Consider the following 25,674-nt stretch of genomic DNA (forward strand, 5'->3'; position numbering starts at 1 on the left):
GTGTGGGCAGAGAGGGAAGGGGAAAAGAGGAAGGGAAAAATAGGGAAAGGAAAGGAAAAAAGGGAAAGGAAGCGGGAAAAAAAGGAAGGGAAGGGGAAAAAGAGAAAGGAAGGGGAAGAAAGGGAAGGGAAAAGCAGGGAAAGGGGAAGAGGAAAAGGGGAAAAGAAGGGAAAAATGGAAAGGAAGGGAAATAATAGAAGGGAAGGGAGAAAAGGGAAAGGAAGGAAAAAGGCAAAGGAAGGGAAAAATAAAAGGGAAGAGGAAAAAGGGAAAGGAAGGGAAAAATAGAAGGGAAGGGAAAAAATAGAAGGGAAGGGAAAGGCAGGGAAAAAAGGGAACAGAAGGGAGAAAATAGAGGGGAAGGGCAAAAACAGCAGGGAAGAGAAAGAAAGGGGAGAAAAGGGGCCAAAACAGCAGGGAAGGGAAAGGAAGGGGGAAAAATGGGCAAAAACAGCAGGGAAGGGAAAGGAAGGGGAGAAAAGTTTCAACAGAACTAAGTGCCGGGTCCTGTGCTTTGGTCACAACAACCCCAGGCAGCGCTACAGGCTCAGGGCAGAGTGGCTGGAAAGCTGTGCAGTGGAGAAGGATCTGGGGGTGCTGATTGATGCTCACCTGAACACGAGCCAGCAGTGTGCCCAGGTGGCCAAGAAGGCCAGCGGCATCCTGGCTTGTGTCAGGAATGGTGCAGCCAGCAGGAGCAGGGAGGTGATCGTCCCCCTGTGCTCTGCTCTGGTGAGGCCGCACCTCAAGCACTGCGTTCAGCTTTGGGCCCCTCACTACCAGAAGGACAGCGAGGCCCTGGAGCATGTCCAGAGCTGGGCTACGAAGCTGGTGAAGGGCCTGGAGCACAAGGCCTGTGAGTTGGCCTTTTCTCACAGGTAACTAGCGATAGGACTAGAGGGAATGGCCTCAAGTTGCCCCAGGGGAGGTTCAGGGTGGAAATGAGGAGACATTTCTCCTCAGAAAGAGCAGTCAGGCACTGGGACGGGTTGCCCAGAGAGGTGGTGGAGTCACCATCCCTGGGGGTGTTCAAGGAAAGGTTGGACGCGGTGCTTAAGGACATCGTTTAAGTGGGTGAACTTGGTGGTAGGGTGATGGTTGGACCAGGTGACCTTGGAGGTGTTTTCCAACCTTAATGATTCTGTGATTCAATGAAAAAAAGAAGTTTCTGTCCCCTCAGCATGAGGGAGGCTGAGGGAAAGACCCTGTTGCATGGTGTTTGTATAGTGCTGTGATGGCGGCCTGAGGCGCCAGAGCTCTCCTCATGGTCCCTGAGAAGGGCAGAACAGTCGTGGCTTTCCCCTTGGTTAGGAATTGCTGCACAACATGTTTTCCTCACATGTGTGAATGGTTTATGGGTCTACATCGGATGTGTCTGCAGCTGTCCCATATTTTTTTCACCAACATATATTTTTTTAATGTTTTGTTTTCTTTCTTTTTTTATTATTATGTTGGTTTTCACCTGGCAATATTCAGCTTGTTTTGTAACATCTATGTTTAAATGTAAACCAAGTGTGCTTTATCAAGCCAAATTATTTTTTAAATAAATTTGGGATTAGTGTACACTTCCCTACCATAACCCAGGTGAAAACTGTAAGTGCCTCTGCTTTTGTTACCTTTTCATGCAGCCTGGGTACTTGATTGCACTAAAGTATTTTATACTATTATATTATACTATTATTATATTATACTATTATACTATTTATTACAGCTGTGTGTAACTCACAATTAACAGAGAGCTCGTTAGTATTTTAAAAGCTCAAGCATGTGCTCTGATTTTATGTGCTCAGGAGGTTGTGTTGCATGGTGATGACTGAGTGATAGTTTTTATTTTTCAGGCTGCAGGTCTGTGCTAGTGCAGTCTGATGGGTGCAGCCAGTCTACTCAATGCCTTGACTGCCAGAGCAATGTAGTTCCAGGGTGTTTTTCTTGGTATCTCTGCTGTGTTTGCCTACTCTTGCAGGGCGGACAGGTTAGTAAAAATGTCTGGTCAGACCCCTGCCTGTTGGTTAGTCTGCCTAAAATGTCAGGAAATAACACGTTTTCTTTTCTGTGGTGAAGGCTGGAATACAAAATGTGTCCTCTGACATCGGTCGGGATTGTCTACCTTGCTTCAGAGCTGTCAATGCAAATCCCAAATAGAGGATAAAAACATTCGCTGAAAAACTACAGTACTTCTTCAGTGAGATGATAGAAGCTAGAATTAGGTGAAAAGAAATAAATTTCTGAGGTGACTGTGCTGCTACAGGAGACGGAAAGGTATGTGTTCCTCAGATTTGTAGTGGCTTCCTGATCTGAATGGAGGTTTTTTCTTCTGTAGTGCTCTAACTGATTCAACACTTACTCACCTGTGAATCTTCATCCTTTCTCTGGAATTGCGTCTTGTGAAATATGCACGACTTGACCCTCGTAGTTTTGCTGACACTCACTTCTTGATTCCGTAGTCAAAGAATGCAGAGCAGTTCTTGTGTGCGCTTGTATCTGTCTCATCAGTTAGGTAAGCAGCTTGTGGAGTGCCTTTCAGCAGCTGGAATGCACACAACAGGTTTACTTGGCGTACTGTGTCCCTGAGAGATACCTGCTTTCTCTCATTTTACTAGGAATTACCACGTGGTATCGCGTTAGCGGTTTTTTGGCTTAATTTCTGTCTACGAAAGCTAATGCGAGAGATAACTAACCAAAAAAACTGTCAGGCTATGTGTAATCCACTAGATGGTACCATTGAAGTGAGTTAACTGGAAGGGTGCTTAGTCAGAAGGAGCTGTGGTTTGCATCCTTTGCTTTGAATCGTGCAGAAGTACCCAGCTAGCCTTGGAGAAGGCTGTGCTGTTATCCAGGCATAGCCCTGTTGGTGGGTTTCAGGCTTTCAGTGTGGTGTGGAATTCAAATACTGGTGGCGTAAGTCTAGCACCTTTTCTGTAGTGTGTTTTTGAAGCAAAATACAAGTCTACAAGGGAGGATAGCTGCTGAAATATTTCTTGAGGGTGTAATGGCTTTGGCCAACTCTCACCATGATAATCATTTGAATAGGAGGACAAAACTAAACTGTATCCAGAGATTCCTTCCAACCTCAGCCACCTTGCAGTTCTGTTATCAATGAGCATTTGTTTGAAAATTAATAGGGTAAGAGAGACTCCGTGGTGCACGGAAGCAGCTTGTAGCTGTGGCTTCCCGTATCCCAACAGAAAAGGGAGGAAAAAAGGGGTACTGAGCTTGGTAGTGGGTTTCTAAGACTAAAAGAGTTCTTGCTGTGGTGGAGATTTGTAGATATCCATTTATTCTGAGGAACAGATAATTGCTTTGCGTTGCCCAAACCTATTCTAACAGGAACGTAAAAGAATTCCCTTGGTGTTTGCAGAGAGCCCTACAGAACCAGGTTAAGACCCTGCGAGTTTTCCTTTTAAACTCCCTTCTCGGTGTTGATCCGTCTGCCCATGTCTTTTTGCAAGCGACTGCTGATGGGCATTCTCTGAAGATATTCATCAGAGATAGGCGATGTTCGAGGAGCAGCTACGGTGACTAAGAATAATCCATGTCCTAGGTCAGAGATGAGATCTGGGCCCGCTTTTGTGTGCAGGCCTTTTGCTGTCTTCCAGGGGATTGAGTAGGGATTGTTGCTGACTGTTGAAGAAGTATGTTTTTTGAGAATGATTTGTTCACAGGCCTGTCATAGCCTGTATAACTTGAAACTAGAGAAGCAAGAGGAGGGTGGGATTTTTTTCAAGTAGGCTATCTTATCTGAGCTGGATTAAAATCCATTGATTAAGAATTTGTATTCCAGGTTGCAGGACAAGACTTGTTGCGACTCCTGCTCTTTTCAAAAGGCATACTCATGCAGATATGACACCAGTCATCAGGGAGCCATTCGTGTAGCTGGATCGTGGTACGTATGTTTTCTGACATACCCATACGTTTGGGTAACATTACCACATATATCATTAGTGTAAAGTCTGATACCTTTCCGATTGTGTGCATGCTAACCCTTGTGATCTGCCTGCAGCTCTGCAGCAGTAAGACGTAGGTTATAACAAAAATTTCCCCTACCTTGCTCTAATCTCGTTATGCAGAGTAAATTTAGAAAGGCTTTTAGGCAATGCTTGAAACTATTTTGGCTGTGTCAGCCCATGAAAGACGTTTTCAGTAAAAAGAAAGTTGTGATTTTTCAAGAAAGCTTCAGAGGGTGCTGGCAAACACCTGCTGGCATATATAGCCATGAAATATTATTTGTATTTGTTTTAATTTCTGATTTGCACCTTCCGTAGGCTGCAGGAGTTGCCAGCACAGAAGTAGAGTTTCTGTGTGCCTCTTGTTCCTGCGCCTGGGTGCACTGGCAGTAAGTGGCATGCTTCCTGTTTACGAGGTAATTACTGTATGCTGGCCTGACTGTATGCCAAGGCCGAGTACTTCAGGCCACCGAGTTTATTGGCTCACTCTGCTATTACTGATAAACAGGAAACTCCCTGAAAGTATTACTCCAAAAATGTTTTCAATTTGTAAGCTAATGACAGAAGATGGAGGGGGGAAGGGGGAAAAAGGGAAACTAAAGTTCTTAGAAGCCAAGAAGTTTTTTCCTGTCTCTTGAACGATGTGAGTTTGGCTGGTTTTCCCCAGTGTTGCTCATATTTGTGTGTGTGTTCCTCATTCAGTGCTGTTTTCTTCCCCTCAAGCTTCCTCTTTCTCATTCTCCCACCCTACCTCCCTGGATAGTGTGATTCTCAGGCTGATAGTGGTAAGGGTGATACTTGTTTGCACTGGGTTTCAAAGAGGGAACACTTTTTTTTTTCTGATTAAATACGCTTTATGCTTTGGGAGGCACTCGTGGGACAGAGAGATGCTGGAGAGTTGAACAGTCACTTAAGCAAAAACTGAGTGTGTTTGCTTTGGCTTTGTGGAGTATCACTAAGAATTTGCATTTCATAGTCACCGCTGCAAATTTCCCTTGTCTGAGCACTTCCATGGCAAAGAGTGGACTCCGTTTTTCCATCATTTGCCTTTTCACATCCCTTAAAGTAAGTTTAGGTGATAGAGCTGAGGCCAATCAGTGCTCTTCTGTTTTGGCATGGGGTAACCCTCTCTTCTCTTCTCATCCCTTGTGTTCAGTTGTGCTGCCCCCAGCTTTCCAAGAGTCCTCACTGACCTGATTCAAATTGCTAATCGGGGGGAAAAAAAAGTTTTTATTTCTCTTTCCTGGGTAACTTTTTCAGTTATATGAGATGAACACTGATGATGGTTCCCTTCTCACAGCAGTGAGTGCTTAGATGCACTCAGTCCACCTGCAGCTTGGTGCAGCTTTGTGGGTTTTCTGGGTCAATGCCCTCCTGAAGCAGAAGGTGGCAGCATGTCATGTTCGGTGCGTGTTTTGATTCCAGACCAACGCGAATTATTTTGTGTTGCAGGGATGTGGTCCACAGTGATTATGGTTAGAGGAAAGGAAATGAGGGACTCGCTGTGGATTGGTGGCATGGAAATGTGTCTTGGCCTAGCCTAGACCACGTCTGGAGATGGCAGGATTTGTTCTGGGTGATAATTGTTAGTGGTAAGGTTTTGCTTCTTGTGCTGTGTCTGTTTCCCTGGGCAACAGGAGAAGCGTGCAAGGCTGCAGTTAAGGTCATCCCTCAGATGTAGTTCTCAGATGTGATTATGACATTTGTCCTTGCTTGGCCTGAGTTCAGCAGGGTATTTACAGAACTATTATAGCTCCTGATCACGTATTATGGAAGCCATGAAGTCCTTATCAGATACTTGAAATTAGGCATGGCCTTGTCCTTCTTGCTGAATCATGTTACAGTTAGCTTTATATTGCCCGTGAGCTCTGTACTGGGAGCTCAATTTATATGCTATGCTGCACTGACGGGGTGAAGAATGTATTTGGTATTCTCTGCTCACTCCCCTCTGTCTGCCATAGCTTACAGTTGCTGAAAAGTACAGTTCTCTTCTTAGTTGTCACCTCTCTGGAAGTGTGTGAACAATTATTTTGTGTGGTACAAACTGTCTAGCCCAATTAAACAGGGTTAAAGAACAGGCTCGACAAGACCAGTTTTCTTCATGGTACTGCGATAGACCCTATCATTAGCTAGATGGCCCTGCCTTAACTTAGCCCAAAATAGATGAACAGCATCCTGGTGGAATTTTTGGTCACAAAAATAGCATCCTGTTCTCTGCACAAAAAGTATTCACACCCACTGGCAGCAGCACAGTTTAAAACTGTACGTGATGGGCAGATACCTTTCAGTAACACATGATGGAGAGAAGTCATGTCAAGTTTTGCTGTCTTCTGCCAGTGTATTTTTCCTCCCTTTTGCCCTGTCTGAGGACAAAGTGCAGAGTTTTCCTTTCTGGCAGCACAGGCTTTGAGACTAGAATTACAAGAGAGGCAGCACTGTGTGCTGCTTAGGTGCCAGATTGGAAAGGTCACCTTTTCCAGAAGGCTCAGCTCCTGCTGTTGGAGCTAAGAACAGCAAGGGCTTCTGCGTGCTGCTGGTTCTGAGCATCTCCCGCTTAGTTTCTGGCTGTGAGGAGTTGTTTGGGGTTGAAAGTGTGATTTAGGATTGAATATAATCATCGGGATAATGTTGCTGAAAAGTCCTATTTAGAGAATGAAGGAAGCTTGTGTGTAGGTTTTTTCATGCGTGTTTTTTTTTTCTTTCTTTTTTTTTTTTTCCTGTTAATAAGTAGTTCTCTGGCAAGCCTAACCAAAGTGAAACCCATTTTTCTCTCCGTTTTGTAGGGAACTTCTGGTTTCTAACAAGGTGTGAGCATAAAGTTCTGTCTCAGTAGGGGTGGTGGTAGCCTTTTTTCCTCTCTGCCTCCTCCTCCCCCCCCCTCCCCCATTTAAATTTAAATTCTTAAAACTTCAGAGCTTGCTGCCTTTATTGGCAGACACTGACTGTATCAATGCTCTTTCTCTTAAGAAAGCAGGTTCAAAGTAGCAGCTGCTCAGAGGTCTTGACTGATAGGGAGAGTATCTGAGAGGAATCAGAGGGCATGAAGCAGCTAAAAAAACGCAATTAATCTGGGAATTGTAAAACCAAAAATACAAGCATACTAAACAGTTCTAGTTAGAGGTTATAATGCATCCATTTCTTGACCACCAAAACATGAACCCCAGCAGAATGGAACAAAGCTCTATGTAGTTCCTGAAAAAGGGGCACAATTGGAAGAGCTAATAGACGTGAGCAGTTCCATAAACATTTACTGTCTCATTCTGTGCATATAAGCATGTAGACAACAGGCTAAGTTGGGTCATATCTGTGTCCTACCACGGCAGGAAATTCCTTTGGTCCCAGTGTTGTTCCCTTGTGCCTTTGCAGTCTCTGTGGTCAGACTGCTGTGAATTCAAGTGTCCATTCACATTACTAAAGCCCTGCTGATTTACACAGGCTTACTGTATTTGTTTGCAAATGGCTACGGTGTGCATCATCGGTAGGTGAACTGGTGATGGCCATTTGTGTTTGTGGTGGGTTTTGCTTTTGTGATGGACATACCTTCTCCTGTGATCTGTTCCCATGAAGGCCAGGTTGCCCTCTTCTTAACCTTTCATTCCAGCACCAGAAGAGCTGTTGAGGCTGTGACGCTGTGTGTTCTGATTTCAGTGCAGGTTTTAACTTGTCTCTTGCTTTTGTACTCTCCTCGGCTTCCAGGTGAATCACTGCAGTTATCTGGTATCACACCCTATTTTTAAACCACAATGCTTTTCTGTTTGGAGGACCAATGAAATCCTGGTGCTTCATTGCACTGGAGTTTAAATTTGTTCAATATGTCCTATTTCGATTGTTTTGTTTTGTTTATTTTTTCCTGAGCAAGTTTGCTTATCAAGCACTTACCAGTGTCACCTTCATCAGATACTCAGAATCTTGAGTCAGTAGCAAAGCTGTGGCGTTGCCTAGATGAACAGTAGAGCTATATAAAGCAGGGCTGAGAGGATGTTGATGGGTCATCTGATTACTCCCCCACCACAGGTGTGATCAGCAACAGTTCACGTATTCCTAGTTTGTTTACAGAAGTTACAGAATATCTGCAACTAAAGCTTGAAAGAATGTGTTGGACAATTATTTTAAGTGCTTAGATACCGTGAGGGTGGACATTTCATCACATTCAGGTTTTAGAATGTATGGGGTTCATATTTTAGTGCTTAGTCTATTTTCTTTAACATTTACGGTTAGGCAAAAATTACCAGGGAGTAATTTGTCTACAGTAAATGAAGTGGTAGAATGGTGGAAGGAAAGCATTAGGCTATGAATTAGTGATCAGGATTGCAGTATTGACAAGACTGTGTTTGAAGCTTTGATTTTGTGTAGAAGGTTTCAGTATAGCATTGACAGAGGTGAAACTAAGGAATTGTTCATCTTGGAGAAACTGTCTGTGAATTGGATTCAAGAAAGGTCTCTCCTATTTGAGCAGCAAATAGGAGCAGCAGATGTCTCTCTGTAACTCCTTGGGCTTGTCTTGGAAAGGAGGTATTGTGGAAGCCCACAGTGAAACAGAGTAGAAGAGGCTGGAGATGGAGGCAATGGAGGATTCACTCCAGGGAAGTTTAAGAACTTGTCTCTGGCTTTCTGGGAGCATTTACTCATTAAACACCTTCATACAGGTCCCTATGGATGCATTTGATGAATTGCTTGTCCTTTCCTCTCAGCCTTGGTTTTTAGACTAAGCTGCTTCTGCAGCTCACTGCAGTTGCATCGTGAACTGTCATTTGTCCTCTCTCTCCTTTCTGCTCTTCCTCTGCCATCTGGCTCTCTGCGAGGCACTGAAAAGCTCTGCTGCAAAGCAAGTCAGCAAAGCCAGTTCACCTTACCTGACCCAGGTGTAGAAATTCTTCCATGCTGAGTTGTTTTTTTTCCAGGCACAGCTTGATGTGCAATTATTCAGATGACTCATAATACATAGTCCTAATGTAATCTGCAGGGTTTTTCTTTAAATTTGTCAGCACCGTTGGGTCACAGATCCTGTCAGAAACAAGCAGACAAATGGAGCCTAATGTTTCCTTTTTTTAGGATGCTTTTGCGGGTCTTGGACCCGCAGACATGGACCACAGGTCCCACATGAACATGATTTTTTTTTTTGTGGTGCTTCCAGTTCTGGCTCCTTTCTTCAGAAATCCTTTCTTCATTTTCCTGAAAACAATTAACAAAAGCATGAGAATCTTTGCAACTGCTTTCTGAGATTAGGAACAGAAAAGCTGTAGTGTTACCGCACTCACTTTATTTGCTTTATCCTTTTCCCAGTAGTTTAGAAACTTTTAATCTAGCTGGATTCTGATGAAGTAGAAGGAAATACGTGTTCTTTTTGTTCTCTGACAGCTCTTGCAATCTTTAGCTATTAGAACAAACTTTTGATTCACTGTAGTTTTTCTTTTTGGTGCCATTAGTTGTGCTAAAATTATTTTCTAAATTGACCTGCCTGATCACCACTTCCTTTTTTTTTGTGAGGGGTAATTTTGTCTTGTGGGAGATGACGACTCTGGCCAGCAACTAATCACCAGCCAGCAGCTCTCTTGTTCCCTCAAAGTGGGACGAGGGCGAGGTGCTCCAGCCCTCTGAGTGGTGCCTTCATAGGAGAGGTGCTCCAGCCCTCTAAGCATCCTCGTGGCCCTCCTCTGGGCTCACTCCACCAGGTCCACAGCCTTGTTCTGGGTGCTGAGCGCAGCGCTCCAGGTGTACTCCAGAATTCTCCTGCTCTTGGAGAGCTGGAAGAGCGAGGTGGGTCGCAGGAGGCCTTGATGCTGTTCAAATACTGTTCAACAATAGCTAAAATAAATGTTGATAAAGTATTATCAATGCTGTTTTGATAACAAATCAAAACCATGGCACCATACGGGCTGCTGTGAAGAAAATAAACTCCATACCAAGTACATTCTTCACGGCAGTAGTACCAACAATGAGTTAAATTGTTTTAATTGCCTCATTTTATTTTATGGGCCACTAACTGCTGCTTTTGAAGTTCTTTAAACTCGAATCGTGTAATAACATGTTAGTTTTAGGTTCTTCTGCAGAGTTTTGAAGTTGATATATTAATTATGTGTATATGATAGGTTAATTACTTTAATTATGGCCTCCTTGAATATTAAAGTTGCTTCGAATGTGTTAGATAAAATCTTGAAAATGGATCTTGACAAAGAACTGCAAAAATAAACTGGGAGAAAAATGTTTTTCCTTGAGGTCATTCTGACAATGCTAGATCACGTCCATTTTAAGGCTTCTATAATTTTACTTAAATTCAGTAGTTGTTTTTTTGTTGTTGTTGTTTTTTTAAGCTGCTGTTAAAGACAGAAACAGTATCAGAAAACTTCATCACAAGTGTCTGAGCTGCTCAGTTCAACTGTATGGGTTCCACTTGTCTTGCTTGTAATGTCTATAATTTTAAGATGTGGCCACCAGATGTTTTGCTTATAACTATGTCCTGGTCTCAAGCCCAGAAGAGGCTGTGACACTGATGAAGCCAGGAACCCTCAGAGTTGCTTGCTGATCCATGTTGTCACCTCACCTTGGAAGGTTAGATGATGGCTGTCCCCCCTTGGAGTGGGTGTTCATGGCTTTTGGGGACCCGTTGGTTCTCATCTGTCCCTTTCCTGGGAGAATGTGGAGCTTATTTTATGGCTCAGCTGTCTAGCAGTGCTCGTGGGATTGTTTGTGAAAGATACTGATTTTCTGTGTTACCAAGCAGATTCTGTTGTTTTGCACAGACAGTTTGATTATTTTTTTTCCTGCCTAAAAAGTGAATTGAAGTTCTAATAAAACCTGTCTTTTTGAGTTCAAAAGCCTCTTTGGTTTCTGGGGAGCTCATTACATGAGAGCTGTCTCACCACAGGCAGCTAGGGAGGCCATCTCTTTGGGTGAGCCCTGTCACAGATGGCAGCAGACAGCACGTGGGCATGATGCTTGGCTGCCCAGCTGGCCCGGGGTGCGTAGAGGCTGGCTTCTTGCGAACCTGCTGGCAAGGAGTGGTGCTCTATGATGGCCTTCCCTTCTGCTCATGTGTGGAGGATCAGACTTGGCTTTCATCCTAATCAGAAGCTGGGTACTGGATACTGTGTGGATTAGCAAGCTAGGGCTTTTTTTTTTTTTTTTTTGCTTAATTCTTGGATCAGCTTTAGCTGATACAGAATAGCTCACCTGCCTTCTCTGTCCTAGCTCCTGCTGTCTGCGTGTCCAGATGGCTAGCACTGCTCACAGAGAGACAAGGTCAGCATCTTTGCTGCCTCCTCAAAACACCATCTGTGCACAGCGAGACTGAGGGAGCTGAGTTTGTGGATCTTCATCTGGCTGGCTTTTGGTTAGCGGTGCTGGCTGTGATCAGCTTGCTCATGAGAGTTCCCTGGCGTCTAGAAAAGTTGAGTTCAAACTCTAGCCTTTCTCTTGGTTCAGATGTAAATGTCATCTCCCTTTTATTAATTTTTTAATGCTGTGTGGTGGGCTCAAGCTATTGAGAATACATACAAAGAAATTGTAATTGTTTAAGTCTCCTGCCCATAGAAAGAAACCAGGCTGTGATATTTTTTACCATCCCATATAGGATGATACAATATGTGAGCCAAAACCAGATCTGCTGCCTCAATCCTCGTTCAAAATTAAAATGGAAGTGCTAGAAGTGGATACAGTCTAATGATCAAGTCATTTCTGAAGTCGTGAAGTCTCCCTGCAGGAGATACTATAAGGACACACTTGTTGCTTGTTCTTCCACTTTTCCTCTACAGCTTATAATGCAGTCATCTGGGTGCAAGCTGGTTGTGTTACAGTGGTCCATATTTAACTATTATGGTTTGTAGCTTTTGTTTTAGCAGCCAGGTCTGTTGTGTAGGGGGTTATGTCATTCCCAGGGAAATCCTTCTTTTTATGATACGTTTGCTGATTCCTCTGGAACATGCTGAGAGCTGCTGCAGTGTGACCACAGCTTGAGGCAAGTTCCCTCCTGTTACAAGAGGTCTGGTGGCAGCCCAGAATTGCCCTGTTACTTTTTGCAAATACTAAGAAGTTGTTTGTCACCTTCATATCCTACAGGAAGGCAGTAATTGTATAAAATGGAAGAATCCACTTTACACTCATTATTCTTCATTTCACTAAAAGCTTGTAGTATTTCTGTAATCTAATAATTTTCCAAGTGCTGGAACTTAACCCTGGTCTGCAGATGATCAGGGAATAGTTCTCACCGGTACATGGATACAAAGGGGAATGTTTGGTATTTCAGATAAAGGTACTTTAGTTTCATGTTGTAACCCCCTGCATTCAGTTTCTTGCTTTCTGGACCCAGATATGATTTCTTTTCATGTCTTCTCTTAATACAAAGAGGGATAGGTTTGAGGTAAACTCAGCCTAAATGGTTCAGTCATTTAAAACCAGAGACAGTGATTCTGTCACGCTGCAGCTCTGTAATTGCCCTCTAGAAAGATTCAAGGAAATAAACAGGTAACATGGTTTGGGTTTTTCAACACAGCTAGTGTTACAGTGAGCATTCGTGTTTGTTTTCATCTTGTGCCCCAAAATGAACAAAATACAAATGAGACAAATAATCCTTTGGTCGTTACTAGCTCTTCTGAATGATGCCAGGAATGAGACTGTTAGGCTGCATACATGGTTAACGCTGTTTTCATGCTGACCTCTAAGATCCAGGTGGGAATCCCAGCCCTGCTCTAGACCTGGCAGGTCTCTAGATGCATATACTGTGATAGGTTGAGCATCTTCTGTGGTCTGGGGAAAGGTGAGATGCCAAAGAATTGCCTAGATCAGTGCAGTTTCCAACCTAGTGGAATGAGTATGGTTTTCCCCGCAGCCCTTCTCCAGTGTGATAACTCTGTGTGTCACGATTTTAGAGGAAAAATTTGAGAGAAGGTGCTTCCCTTTTTTTCGAGGTGGGGAAGAGTAAGGCCCAGCTTGTTCTGACTGTAGGTGCTTAGAAATGTTTCCAGGCCTTTGGTTTTTCATCCTCTTTCTCCTTGACTTTAGCCAAGAACGCTGCCAGAAATCTTCATGCCAGTCCCACTCCTGCTCTTGTTTTTACCACCATGTGACAATGGTCTCTGTTTAAGTGGCCAGCTGCCTTGCATGAGCAGAAGTAGCATCTTGAGAACCAGCTGAAGTTTTAATCTAGTAAAGTTCCCTCCTGTCTGCCTTCACAAGCCTCAGTCTTCAGGAGAAGAAGCTTCTGTCCTCTCCTCCCTGCTGATCCCCTTTGAAGTTCTGTTTGAATGTTTGCACAAATATTATCTGACCGTAGCAATTAGTAGTGGATGTTCCACAGCAGGAACTTTCCCAGGCTGGCATGAATAACTTAATTTTTTGTTCAGAGTGCATTTCCTGTGAATACCTCAATAGTCTGATCGTCAGTTGGTCCTATGGGCTTCCTGTTCTGACATGCTGGAAGAGGATGTATCATTCAGCCTGTCTTGATTATATTTTTTTCTTTGGCACTTTACCTGAGCCTTTGTTGTGTTTGCTTTTTATGGACCAGAGTTTGTTCTTTGTCATCTACGTATGGATATGTCTCCAGCTTCTTGAAGGGCGTTGTTCGAACAGCCTCCCTTCTTCTGCTTTTTGTGTGCTCTTTCTCCCTTGTTTCTGTTTTTGTCAAGGAGAATAAACTTGTTCCAGGCTTCCAGCATGGGGACCTTAAACAATTTTCATGTTTCTTACAAGCTTTTAGGACATCTAGCTGTTATTCCTAGTCTCTCCCAGCAGGTATAGATAGACCCAGGGGCTCATGCTGCTGTCTTTCACAGGAGCTGATGTGTGGCAGATGTTCTGCAGGCAGCTTTAATTCAGCTGAGCTGCATCTTGGAAGGTGTCTGACCCGCTTACACTCAGCAGAGGCTCACAGAGCTGCCCAGGAGGCGGAGGGAATAAGTTGTTAACTTGAGAAGCTGCAAGTATCTGCTGCTTTTCTTGAGCCACTGCTGCATTTTAAGCTGGTTTGGTTTAGGTACAAGTAGCTGCCTAGGGAGACTTCTGCATGCTCACAGGTACGCGCTCTGTCTTGTACAGTCCCAGTGTCAAGTCTGGAAAAGTGTTTGTAGGGATAGGGGGCTGCCTCCAGCACTTTTTGTCACTTCTTTCCTGTTTCCTTCTTTAGTAGGAGTAAACACAAATTGACTGAGCCTCTCGGGCAGTTTTGCAGCATCCTTGCTGGAAAGCTAGTGTAAAAATTAGCTATGGACAACCTCGGTTGCTTCATAGGGGCGTGGAGGGAGTTTCTGGTGATAACCTGTGTGCCAGAGGCAGGGGTGACTCTTGAAGGAAACAGGAAGATTGTGGCTGGTGTGGCACTGGAGAATTTGAGCAAGGAAACTGCCCGACGTCTGTTGTGTCAGGAAGGAAAATGTTCGTATCTTCCTTTAGGTGCAGATGAGCTTGACAATATGTCCGAACTGCTTTTTGCTCTTGTGAAAGCATCTTCTACCTTACGTGTAAGATGCTCAGAGCAAGGAAGAAGAAAAAATCTCCTTCCTGCTCTAAGCTACTGCTGATCAACATTAAGGCTGAGCTGTCAGTAGCAAAGGTAACCTCTCAGTACTTTGTAGGGCATGTGTGTGTGTTCAGGGTTTAATACCAAGCGTGAGTGGCTAAGGACAGATAAACATACATGTAAACCAGAGAAAATAAGCAAATCTTGGCTGGGTTTCTCCATTTCTGAGTTCTTTTGTGAGCTGGGGAGAGAGGTGGGTCACTAAAGATGTAAGTGGTGAAACTGGGACTGCAGGGTAAAGAAGGGGACTCAGGTGTTCCTCTTGCTGTGTTTCACTGTCCTGCTTCCTGCAGAGCTGGGAAGATTTGCCTTGTTTGACTTGGGCTTTCTTGAAAGAGAATGGAGAACTGAAAAGGATGAAAATAACCTTTGTTATTAAGTATATATATCACGCCTCAGGAGCATGTCGTTGCAAGCAGCAAACTCTTTCTGTTTTTTCCTTTCATATAGAAGAAGCTGATCAAGGTTTTTGGTGGTCTCAGTCTAGGTTCCCATGAAGCACTTTCCAACCAAAGCATGCTTGTATCTGCCATTTAAAGGACCATGATGTTTTCACACTGGTGGCTAACTAAACTCTACCAGACCACTCTTTCACTCCCTATCCTCAAAGGAATGCGGGGAGGAAATATGAGGAAAAGGGCTCAAGGGTTGAGATAAGGACAGGGAGATCACTCACCAATTACCAGAAAAACAGACACAGTGCAGGGAGATTAGTTTAAGACAAAGGGATATTAATGAAAAGAGTAGTTTTAGGTTAGACAGTAGGAAGAAATTCTTTACTCAGAGGGTGGTGAGGCCCTGGCACAGGCTGCCCAGAGAAGCTGTGGATGCCCCATCCCTGGGGGTGCTCAAGGCCAGGCTGGATGGGGCTTTGGGCAACCTGGTCTGGTGGGAAGGCATCCGTGCCCATGATAAATTCTTGGAAGCAGATGGTCCTTAAGGTCCCTTCCAATCCAAACCATTCTGGGATACTATTAATATAATTTATTGCCCATTATTAACAGACCAGAGCAGTGAGGAACTAAAAGCAAGCTATAAAAGACTTTCTCTCCATCCCCCATTTTCTGTGGCTCCCCAGACAGCACAGGGGAAAGGGGGTTGAGGTCAGTCCATGGTCTGTACTACGGGCTTCATCCCCAGGTTTTGGTCAAAGCAGCCTGCTCTGTTTTACTAAACAATTAAGAATGTCTGATGAAGATCTATCAGCTTAAGTGCTATGAATGTCTTTACTCCTCACACAATTAAGTTTTCTGTGCAATTGGCGAAATTTACAATTGTAGTAACATCAGTGCATATTTCCTCTAACTGATTATACTCAGGTTTTTGTCTGGCCTTGGCAGTGTGTGGGAGAACTCTGCCTGTTAGGTTTTTATCTTGAATCTTGTGGCTAGTGACAGACTGCCTCTTGGTGTTACAACAGCAGCTCCACCTCTTCACTCTTTCCAACATCAATTAGGAGAAGTTGCATGCAATTTAGGTAAACTAGTCCCGAGGCTATTTGTAAGGATGACCACTGAGATAAAGGACGTGGAGGGGAGAGCAAAGGAAGGGTAGATGGTTAACGCGTTTCCTAGGTTCTTTTCTGACTTTTTCTTAGTGAGTTTCCTTCCAAGATAAGGAAAAGGGATGAAATATTGGTAATGCCACGAAGGTGCCACACCTCAGTGTTACAGGAAGGATTGTTGAGAATGCCAGAAAAAGGGGTGACCTTTGGATCACTGTTGTTCAACGTGGTACCAGCTCAGCTGAGTCATGTTGACTGCATGCCTGCATCTGTCCCATCGCAGTGAAGAGCAAAATTTATATTAGCTTAATGTATTACAAATCAGCTGGAAGTAAGTTCAGGTTACCCTACAACTGGCACTTTGCTAGTTAATACAGTTCAGCAGATAAGTGATAGCTTGCTGATGTGTGGTGGCCTGACTGTTAGCTCTCATCTCTCCTTAGCCTCAGATTCTTGTTAGGACTGCCTCACTACACTTATCGCTTGTAAAACTGTCAACATACGGGATAAAGATGGGTAGCCTTCAAGGCAAGATGGTGTGCTTAAAGATAGGACTCTCAAAGGTGCTTGGTGTAGGGCTGTTTCATTCAAAAACCACTGGAGTTGGTCAGACAGGTAAATAGAAATGAGTGCTGTAAATGCTAGGCAAAGGCTTTTAATTTTGTTGCAAATATAAAACTTTGTGCCCCACAGGCTACTCTCTGTGTAAGAATCCCAGATTATTTAGGGTATAAACAGCATTCTCCTACCCAATCGTGTCTGGAAATCAATTTTCTTCCAGTTGTGCTCACATTTCAGGGAGAATACTTGAAATGTGTTACCCTGCCAGTGTAATGGAGGTTCCTGTCCCTGCGTTGGGAAGAGCAGGGCCCCTTCAGGTTTGATACGTATGTCCTCATATTGGTATATAATGTCTCTGAGACATACTGGACCATCCAGGATGTCCCCTTGGTGTATCTGTCACGTTGGATTTGGCAGTCCTATGCCTTCAGGAGCAATTGAAGGCAGTGCAGGATGCAGGCGTCAGCACAAGCCTAAAGCTGAATGCTGTTGGTGACTTCAGCTTGAAGCAAGATGCAGAAGAGCCAACACCTACCTGCTAGGATAAGGGGACTGGGAGGTTGGTGCTTGTGTATACTGCTGGTAGTTTTGCCGTGAATGTTGCCACGTGTTTTTCTGGACTGTTGGTGTGTGTGTGTGTGCGTTATGGTCTCGCTATATTAAAATTCATGCAGACTTCTAGATTTTTGTACTCTGCAATGGCTAACACCTCTTTTAGATGAGCTTTGGATGAATTGCAAAGAGGAAGGGTGTCTGCATACTTCAAAGTTATAACTATCAGCTATCTTTTCTAAGCATCCTGCAGTGCGGAGTGAAAGATTTGATTGTTAGCAACTAAGTCATAGTTGGAAATGCACTTGGCTTGGACATGTCTGGCAGTACTTGTTCTCACAACGCATCTCTTCTCGAATGGGTTCAAGAGCACTTCTGAATGAATCACACACTGACTGGTAAACACTTTATTTGCCTTGAGACTGTAGTTCAGTGTCTAAGAAGCTACTGAGAAAAGAAACTTAGAAAGGACTTCCCAAATGTCCCAACTGATCAACTGACTGTGAGGGGATGTGCTGGCCTGAGCTTGTCTTGCAGCCAAACTGCCTTGTGTGCCATCCTGCAGGGAAGCCAGTCTTTTGGAGAGGCACCCTAATGACGGAAGGCAGAAAGTCACCCTTTGTGCATGTTTTCTTCTTCTGAAAGCACCCTGGTTAGTCTGTCAGAGCTCAGAGCACTGCTCTCATGGCTCAGCAATGAAAACTGCAGGAAGAGTTGAGTTGAGCTTATACGACATGGTTTCTTCTTGCCCTGGGACTTCAAGCTATCAGCTGTGTGCTGAAAGACAGTCTGCATAATTAGAAACAATGCAGGCAGTTTTCCTGAAACATGGTGTATTCATTTCTGTTTCCTCCCAAATATAATTGTGTTTTCATCTATTCCCTCCATTCAAACCCAAAAGTTGAGTAAAAGGAGTAGTTAAGTGGGAGCTAGCTGACTACTTAAGGATGAGCTCCCATCCATGAGAACCTCCTCCCTCTAATCCCCTGAAACCAGTGAAGGAGGTGGTTTTTTTTTTTTTTGGAAGACTTGTATCTTTCAGAAAGTGAGTAATGCCACACAAAAGAGGACTTAATGAGTGTCATAAACAGGATGATTGCATCAGATGCAATGGCAGTGTTGAAGTACGGTCGTTTTCAGGAAAAATACGTGATGAGCCATGTACTTCACGGCTGTTATTCTACCGTGTAGCTTCTATTTTTGCAACACTACAGCAGCTTCTAATTCCAGTCAAGCCTCACAGTAGAAAAGCAGCCAAAGATTATGATGTTGTCTAGCTCTTGTCCTGCATGTACTCTTAAAGTGGACTCTAAATCTTCCCTTTTTCGTTGTTAATCTCGGTCCCATTGTTACCTTCCTCTCATAAGAAGAGCTTTTCTTTGCTTTCATTCTCCTGGCACGCCTCTTTATGTCTGATCCAGGTGTAGCTCATCTGTGGCCCTGGGATTGTGCTCGATGCTCCAGATGGAGTCTCTGTTGCTGTGTGTGGTGTACCACTTCAGACTCCGAGCAGCTCGTCTGTAACACTGACTGGGTTTGCGTTTTCCTTTTCATTGTTTGAAACGCAGTTCTGGCTTTAAGCCATTTCTGGGTTGCTTACAGCATGGTTAAATATTTCGCCTTTCCAGTGGATGATCTTTCAGAATCTGTAATAAGTTCTTGTTTAATCAACAAGTCTTTGATCTTATGCTTCACCATGTTGTGTACTATTGTATTGGTTTCTTTCTCATTTAAATCTGATTTTTTTCCCACAAATACCCAGGATCCAGTTCTGCTCTCCTGTTGTACTATGACAGCTTTTAAAGCTGTCTCTTTCTCTTCTGGCTCCTTATCCTTACTTCTAGCAACTGTTTTGATGAGGCCGTACAGTTTGGTGTATTACTTTGCTGTCTTGGTTCGAGTACATATGTGTATGTATATGTATAGGATTTACATTGCTGGCTAAACCACACAATGCTTCCTGCTTTGGATTCCTGCGGCTCTTGATCTAATTATTACTTCATTTTCCTTGCTGGTATACCTAGCCTGTCAGTCTCACAAAGGTATCTCTGCCAGTCCCATAGGTACACATCTTTGTTAGCTGTCTGTACATCACACTGCGTGATGACACGCCACCTGCTGTCAATCTTTCTTGTCTGACCTCCTGCTTTGGCCTGGGCTTTGGAACAGGACTGTGAGTCAGCGTGCATTGCAGATGGATACCAGACAGCCCAACCTGATCGCAGGTACTACATCAGACAGATGTAGGAGGCTTGGATCCCTCTTTGTCCTTACCAAGCTGATACTGCAGCTGTGGCTGCTGTCACTTCTCTGCATTTTCTGTGTCAATTTAACTACTACAGGAGCTCCTTTAGGTTCACGTGGCCAGGGTCACTGCAGGTATCAGCCTAGAAGGGGACGGAGTGCCGTCATACTCTGTTGCTTAACATTCTAGCTCTGGCTTATGCAACCCTTTTAAAACAATTGCTTCTTAAAGGCCTTTATGATGCTGACTTACAAGCAACTGACTGTGAGGGTTGTGCCTCCAGAACAGAGGGTGGGTTCAGTGTCTCTAGAGCTGTGTGTGTTGTTTTTGCGTTCTGTCCTGTGGGAGGATGTGGGTCGATGACTGCAGCAGCAACAGACCCTTCAGCAGGCCTTTTGACTGTCCTCTAGCTCTGCTCCCCTGGAGCAGGCAAGCAAGAAGTGAATTGTGCCCATTTGGCTCAGAGCTGATGTCCCTGCATCCCTAGCAAGCTTCACCAAGGCCCTCAACTTTATCTAGACACACTCAAATGATCTTGCTGGCTTGTCCCTGCACAGGTGCAACACAAGATGTAGCTCATCACTGCCAAAGCTTCTCCTCTTATAGCTGCTGTACGCTGGAGCGTGCTGGTCTGTCTCTTTGCCGTGCCACCAGGTAGTGTCTGCGCACAGAAGACCTGATTTTGGAGAGACAGAGGCTCCTTCCACGTAAGTCTTTTATCCACAAGTAAGGGAGGTACCCAGACTGTAGTACGCAGACACAGCCTGAGAAACTCAGCTGTCACCAGCACTGTTCGATCCTGTCTCCCCACCCAAACGCCATGTAAGCCCGTCTCTCTGCGCCAGCATTTATTTATTTTTTTTAGCAACCCAGGACAGGGTCTGGCCTACCCAGTCTCAGCAAGCAGGAAGGGTGGAACATCCTGAGAACCCTGCCTGTCTGCAGGGAGATCACCTGCCTGCTCAGCACAAAGACATTTCCACCTATTTATCACAGCCCTGCTTTAGTTAAGCATTCCAGGTGTATGTGTCCAGTTTCTGTGTAAATATGTGAAAGTATTGGCACCGGGATGACATTGGCCCTTTTATTTAAATAATAAAGAATCCTTAAAATGCTGTGTTGCAGCTAACGAAAATTTTGAAGCAAGGTGACTCAAATGTTTGCAGGATAAAGTTGCTCGTTATAGAAGAATAGCGTGCCCAGTGGTGGGAGACATCTGCCTCTAGCGTTTGGTGTTACAGGGTACCCTGAGCATGGTCTGTACAATGATCTGCTTCCTGCACGGGGTGAGGCTCCAGGCTTACCAGAGATGTCTTTTGTGGTTTCTGCTGGTCTTCAGTGCTAAGACACCTCGGTTGCAGGAGGGAATTTGGACGAGCCTTCAAGAATATGAGTACAGGAGCTGCGAGGCCCCAGAGATGGAGCTGGGATGTGCAGATGGTTGTGTAGAGCCAGGACTGACACTGTGCTCTTGCTGGTGACAATCTAGTGCAGCTCTGTGCAGTGTGAACAGAAGTGAGAAAGTGCCCTAGGACAGGAGTGGTGTCCTTAACATGCTGGTACCCATTTGCATGGTCTCTTTGCTCTCTCAACTCATTGCTCTCAACTATTGAGGTCTTTAAAAGACATTTAGATGTAGAGCTTAGCGGTATGGTTTAGTGTTTGACTGTTAGTGTTAGGTCAGAGGTTGTACTCGATGATCTTGAGGTCTCTTCCAACCCAGAAATTCTGTGATTGATACTCCTTTATTTGTTGCTCTAGCCTCAAGTTACCTCACTCCTTTCTGGAGGAGTACCTAAAACTAGGTGTGGGAGGGACAGCAATTTCCTCTTGCATTTTTCTCTGCTTTTTGGAGTTTAGATTCTTGTCATTCATGGCAGTCTCAGCTTTCATGAATAAAAGTTCCAAGGACTGCTTTACACTGTCTCTTGATTCTTATCTTCCTGGTCCTTACCATCATCTTCGCTTTCCTTCTTTAGAAACCAGAGCTGTGCTCAGTATCATGACTGCTTCCATTTCATTGTCTCTTTTCTTACAGACTTATATTAACCTGGAGATATTTTGTCATGGCACAGACATGTTCTTTTTCATCCTTCACAATAGCAATAAATTAAGTAAATTTGTCTTTATCTTAATGCTATCGTTGTAGAACAATTAGGTTATACAGAAAACACCAATATATATTTTTTTTCTTTGGAGTCATCTTTTATCCACTAGAGATAAAACATAAATCCAGAACCAAATTATAAGTTTTTTTTTTTTTTAATCTCTCTGTTCCACTTCTCTACATTTTTATTACTTTACTGTTAACAAGATTTGTATCTTAGTCTTGTAAGTGTGTGCATTACTTCACATACCTCAGTAGCTCTCCTGAAGTCATGGGCAGAAATTGTCAGCTAGTAGGTATTAGCAGAGTATTGAGTAATTGAAAGCAGATGACTTAACTGGCGCCTGCATATCAGTTTCTAATTCTGCACTAATTTCTACATGCACAACTTGTTACAAGGATGATTGTTCTTGCTTTTCTGTAGTTACAGAACTGCCCAAGGAGAGGTTAAAATACTATAGCAATAGCATTTACTGTGGGCTTGTTTATGTCTCAATCTCATTTAAAGGAGAGAATGAGAGCAGTCATGGCAAACGTGATGGGGGAAATGTCACGTGCGTTTTTGAAGCAATTCCAATGACACATTAGTATAGCAAGATCTTGTTAGTGGATTAGTGTTTAAGGCAATTCTTCAGCATTCTGCAAGTCAGGGCAGTTCTGGATAATGTATGTTTCTCAATTGCAGAAGAGATTGACAAGGCAGCAGGAGACTCCAGCCAGAGCATTACTTTGTGTCAGTGAAAAGGAGGGTGGTTTTTTTTAAGAGTACCTTAAATGAGACACTGAGTGAATGCTGTTTGACTCAGAGTCCTAGGTGAAGCTATGCAATCTGTTTTTAGAGGAGCAGACAATAAAAAAAAAAAAAAAAGGATTTATTTTTTTAAAATATGATAGGTTGGGTCATCAGGCATATAAAAAAATATTTCTGTATGCCCTGGCTTTGAATTTCTTCCCCCATTGGCTTGCAATATGCATGAGATGATCTCAGAGCAATGTTAAAGGGTAACCAAAAACTTAAAATAATAATAATAAAAAAAAAGTTCAGTTTCCTTGTGCAGTAATCTCTGCTCCAAGCAATTTTACAGCTTGCACACAAGTTACTTTCACTGTTTTCTGGTGGCTAGTCCTGCACATCTTGTAGTTTGTACTGATACCACCATAGCAGGACAACCTGGTCCTGTTAGTGTTGTTACTGACAAATCAAAGAACTGTGCTAAAAGGAGGTAGTTAACAAATGCCTTTCCAAAGGCTGAAATGGGATTTACCTTTGGATGTGGCTTTCTTATTGTCTGCTTTATGCAAAGAATGAGATTGAAATCAAGGGATGCTGTGGTTGTTTTGGTGACACTGAAGGTACCAGAGCATTTGTGAACTGGGCTGGATATTGAGCTCTTTCTGGAAAACTCAGCTCTCTGTGTACCATGTAGGAAACTTTGGTGCTTATGGAAGATGCCTCCGCTTGAGGGCTGAGGCTGTGAACCCACTCTGGGACTCAGCTACAGGTGCTACCCCTTGTGTTTTTTTTTTCTCTTTGATAAGAGAACTGGGCTTAAGTGATACACATGCATTGTTGTCATAGGGTTTCTGTGTTTAGACACCTTCAAAAGAAAAAAAAAACGTAGCTTTGTGTCACATTTCTTCCAGCTTCAGTTCCCAGAGTTACTGTGGTTGAGTGTTACTTTCTCATATTCAGAGTCTTCGTTTTTCGTGGACCTGACATAATCAAGATGATCTGGTTTGAACACACTGTGTAGACAGAGTAAGCTAGAGAAGGCTGCAAAGCTGGACTGAAGACTGCAAGTTCCAAGCATGTTTTTGACTTGAATTAAGCAGACAATTAATAAAATAAACCCAGCAGCAAATCCTCTGGCAGCAATAATCAAACAGAGCCCTATAACAATCTTAACTGCTACAGCGCTATCAAGAACAACTTCAAAAATCGATGAAGGCTCTTGTAAATTGAAAACTTCTCTTGTTTCCTGAAGTTTAGCAACTGATGCAATGAAAGGTACTGCCTTAAAAAAATTGGAAAAGAAATGGAAGGTTTAGTAGCTATTGTTCGCCAGCCGTTGTTTGTGGTCCTTGTACAAGATGTTGACAGCTTCCAAGCTTCCAGAAAACTGACTTGGCTTTGTTTTTCAGGAGCCTTATTTCAAATAATGATTTGGAGCTACTGGCATAGTTCATCACCTACTCTGCAAAGGCACTACGTTCCCATGGCCGAACTCCTAGCCTGGGCAGAGGGACCTGAGTGTCGGTCACTGTGCAAAGACCCAGGTACACTGCATTCATTCCTTGCTGCCATTTTGTTTTTAGTGAAGTCTAACTCAGTCTATCCCTGCATGACCCACATCATTTGAAGTTACCTGCTCCTAAACACCTGGCTTTAAGAATCACACTCTAGAAGCCTTGTTTTGAGTCCTTTGTTAATTTTTGATTGTGTGAGTATGCATATGTTCTCTTTGGAAATCCACTTACACAGAAATGGACAAAGGTAAGCTTTGTGTGTCACTTTGTGCAGCCTAGCAATTGGTGTTTGTAAAGATAAGTGAATGTGACTGAAATCCAGTGATAGATGCACTTGAGCCACATGCATCTTGCAGGAAAGGAATGGCCAAATTTAGGTACAAGTCAAACTGTAAGGTGTTACGGATATGTACCATTCTTTTTCCTCCTATAAATACTTTGAAAGAACTAAAAACATTTTCTTGCTGAATATTGATACTGTATTGGAAGATACTTGTGTGCAACCTTGAGGAAAAACATAAGCTATGAAGTTTGGACCTGCGTTTGTAACAAGTAACAACACAAAAGTTTGCAATGCAGTCCTGACCTTATTATATATGCTTGGGCTTTTCCCTTCCAACTTGCATAGCCTGTAGGTCACCTTACTTTGTTTCCCAAACGTGTTTGCAGATTGTTGTGCCCTGCCTTGGCGAAAGGGCTCTCCATAAACTTGTGGCTACAAAGGCAGGTAGAAGTATGAACATCTGTGTCAGATGTTGTACCAGGAGGTGATAGGACCAGCTAGACACTAGGAGCAGTGGTCTGCAAACACTATGCTCCAGGTTAGAAAGGGTATTTTGGGATATGGAGATTGCTCATAATTTTTTGTTTGAATCCTGAGCATGTTGGAGGGAGGCTACCCTCAGCTGGGACCTGGGGACTGGTACTGCATGTGCAGAGTCTTAGACCCCTGAGAAGAATGGTTGTGAGTGTAGCGTATTTTTCAATCTTATCTAAAGATTAATCTGGCTCATACGCTACTATTTTTCAAATTGAATTTTTCTAAAGCAAGTTGAAATGACCTTTGTCAGAATGGTTGAAGATAATCCAGAGAACTGTTTAGAATCAAGTAGAAGCAGGTACTGTATGAAACAATGCAGGTCCTGGCTTTCTGGCAACTTAGGAAAACCATAGGAATAGTAACAAAACCACCACAGTCCTTACGAGTATGGAGCCTTATTACAGGCTGTAAAATGGGAACGGTCTTGTTAGTGTCCTCGTTAGTATTTAAAAGAAAAATTAGATCATCTGGTGAATGCAGAGTTTTAGGCCAGTTAAACTTCTTAATTCACCAACCCTAAGAAAGAAGAGAAACCAAACCTTGCCCTCAAGTCTTCTTCAGCCTTTCCCTTCAAAAAGGCTTCCGGTGGCTGCCTACCTCAGGAGGTATGTTTAGGACAGCAGCGTTTCATCAGTACTGACTTCTTCATGAAGGAAGAGCTGCTCTCGCAACAAAGAAGCAGAGTAATTTGTCAAGAATCTTCTGTAAATGCTAATATATTCTCAGGAGTTTTCCATCCTAACATTAACTTGGGATTGTTTTGAATAAAGTGGTTTGTGTTTCCTTGGCAGGAGTCTTGGAAACTGGATGCCTTTACAGGAGAAAAGGTGAAAACCATGCTTGGCTGGTTGAACACTCGTGAACCAACATCACCTTTGTCTCCAAGAGTAAAAGAAAATGACTTTTCCTGCCATGACTTCAAGTAAGTGGCTGTTGCATGCCATGCCTCACTTGCCAGGCTTTGGGGACATGGTGCAAATCTGAACTTCTTTTGCAAAAAAGACACTGTCGATTTTTGCCTCTATGCAAGACAAGATGCAGTTGCTTTTGTGATACCACTTCAGGCTCGTTCAAATCAGAGGAACACCATTCAGCTTACTCAGGGGGTTCACGGGCCCTTTTTGGAGCTTAAGGGCTCGGTTCTTGAGGCCTTGCGTGCTATTGTGTGTCATCAATGTAAC

The 25,674-nt window shown here is 43.5% G+C and overlaps 1 protein-coding gene across 2 annotated transcripts in view; it reads left to right on the top strand.

The window, feature by feature from the left end:
• The first annotated feature begins 136 nt into the window (after positions 1-136).
• LOC137856325 (transmembrane protease serine 11E-like) overlaps positions 137-25,674 on the top strand; it is a 48,940-nt gene continuing 23,402 nt past the window's right edge. Inside the window, exons 1-5 of one of the 2 annotated variants that reach the window (XM_068681593.1) lie at positions 137-3,376; positions 3,782-3,883; positions 4,263-4,360; positions 23,569-23,703; positions 25,285-25,415. The gene's annotated coding sequence lies outside the window, so the exon portion shown is untranslated. The remainder of the gene's footprint in view (positions 3,377-3,781; positions 3,884-4,262; positions 4,361-23,568; positions 23,704-25,284; positions 25,416-25,674) is intronic. The other variant, XM_068681594.1, reaches the window with a different exon arrangement.

This window comes from Anas acuta, chromosome 4 (genome assembly GCF_963932015.1).
Source record: "Anas acuta chromosome 4, bAnaAcu1.1, whole genome shotgun sequence".
In the NCBI taxonomy this organism is placed as follows: domain Eukaryota; kingdom Metazoa; phylum Chordata; class Aves; order Anseriformes; family Anatidae; genus Anas; species Anas acuta.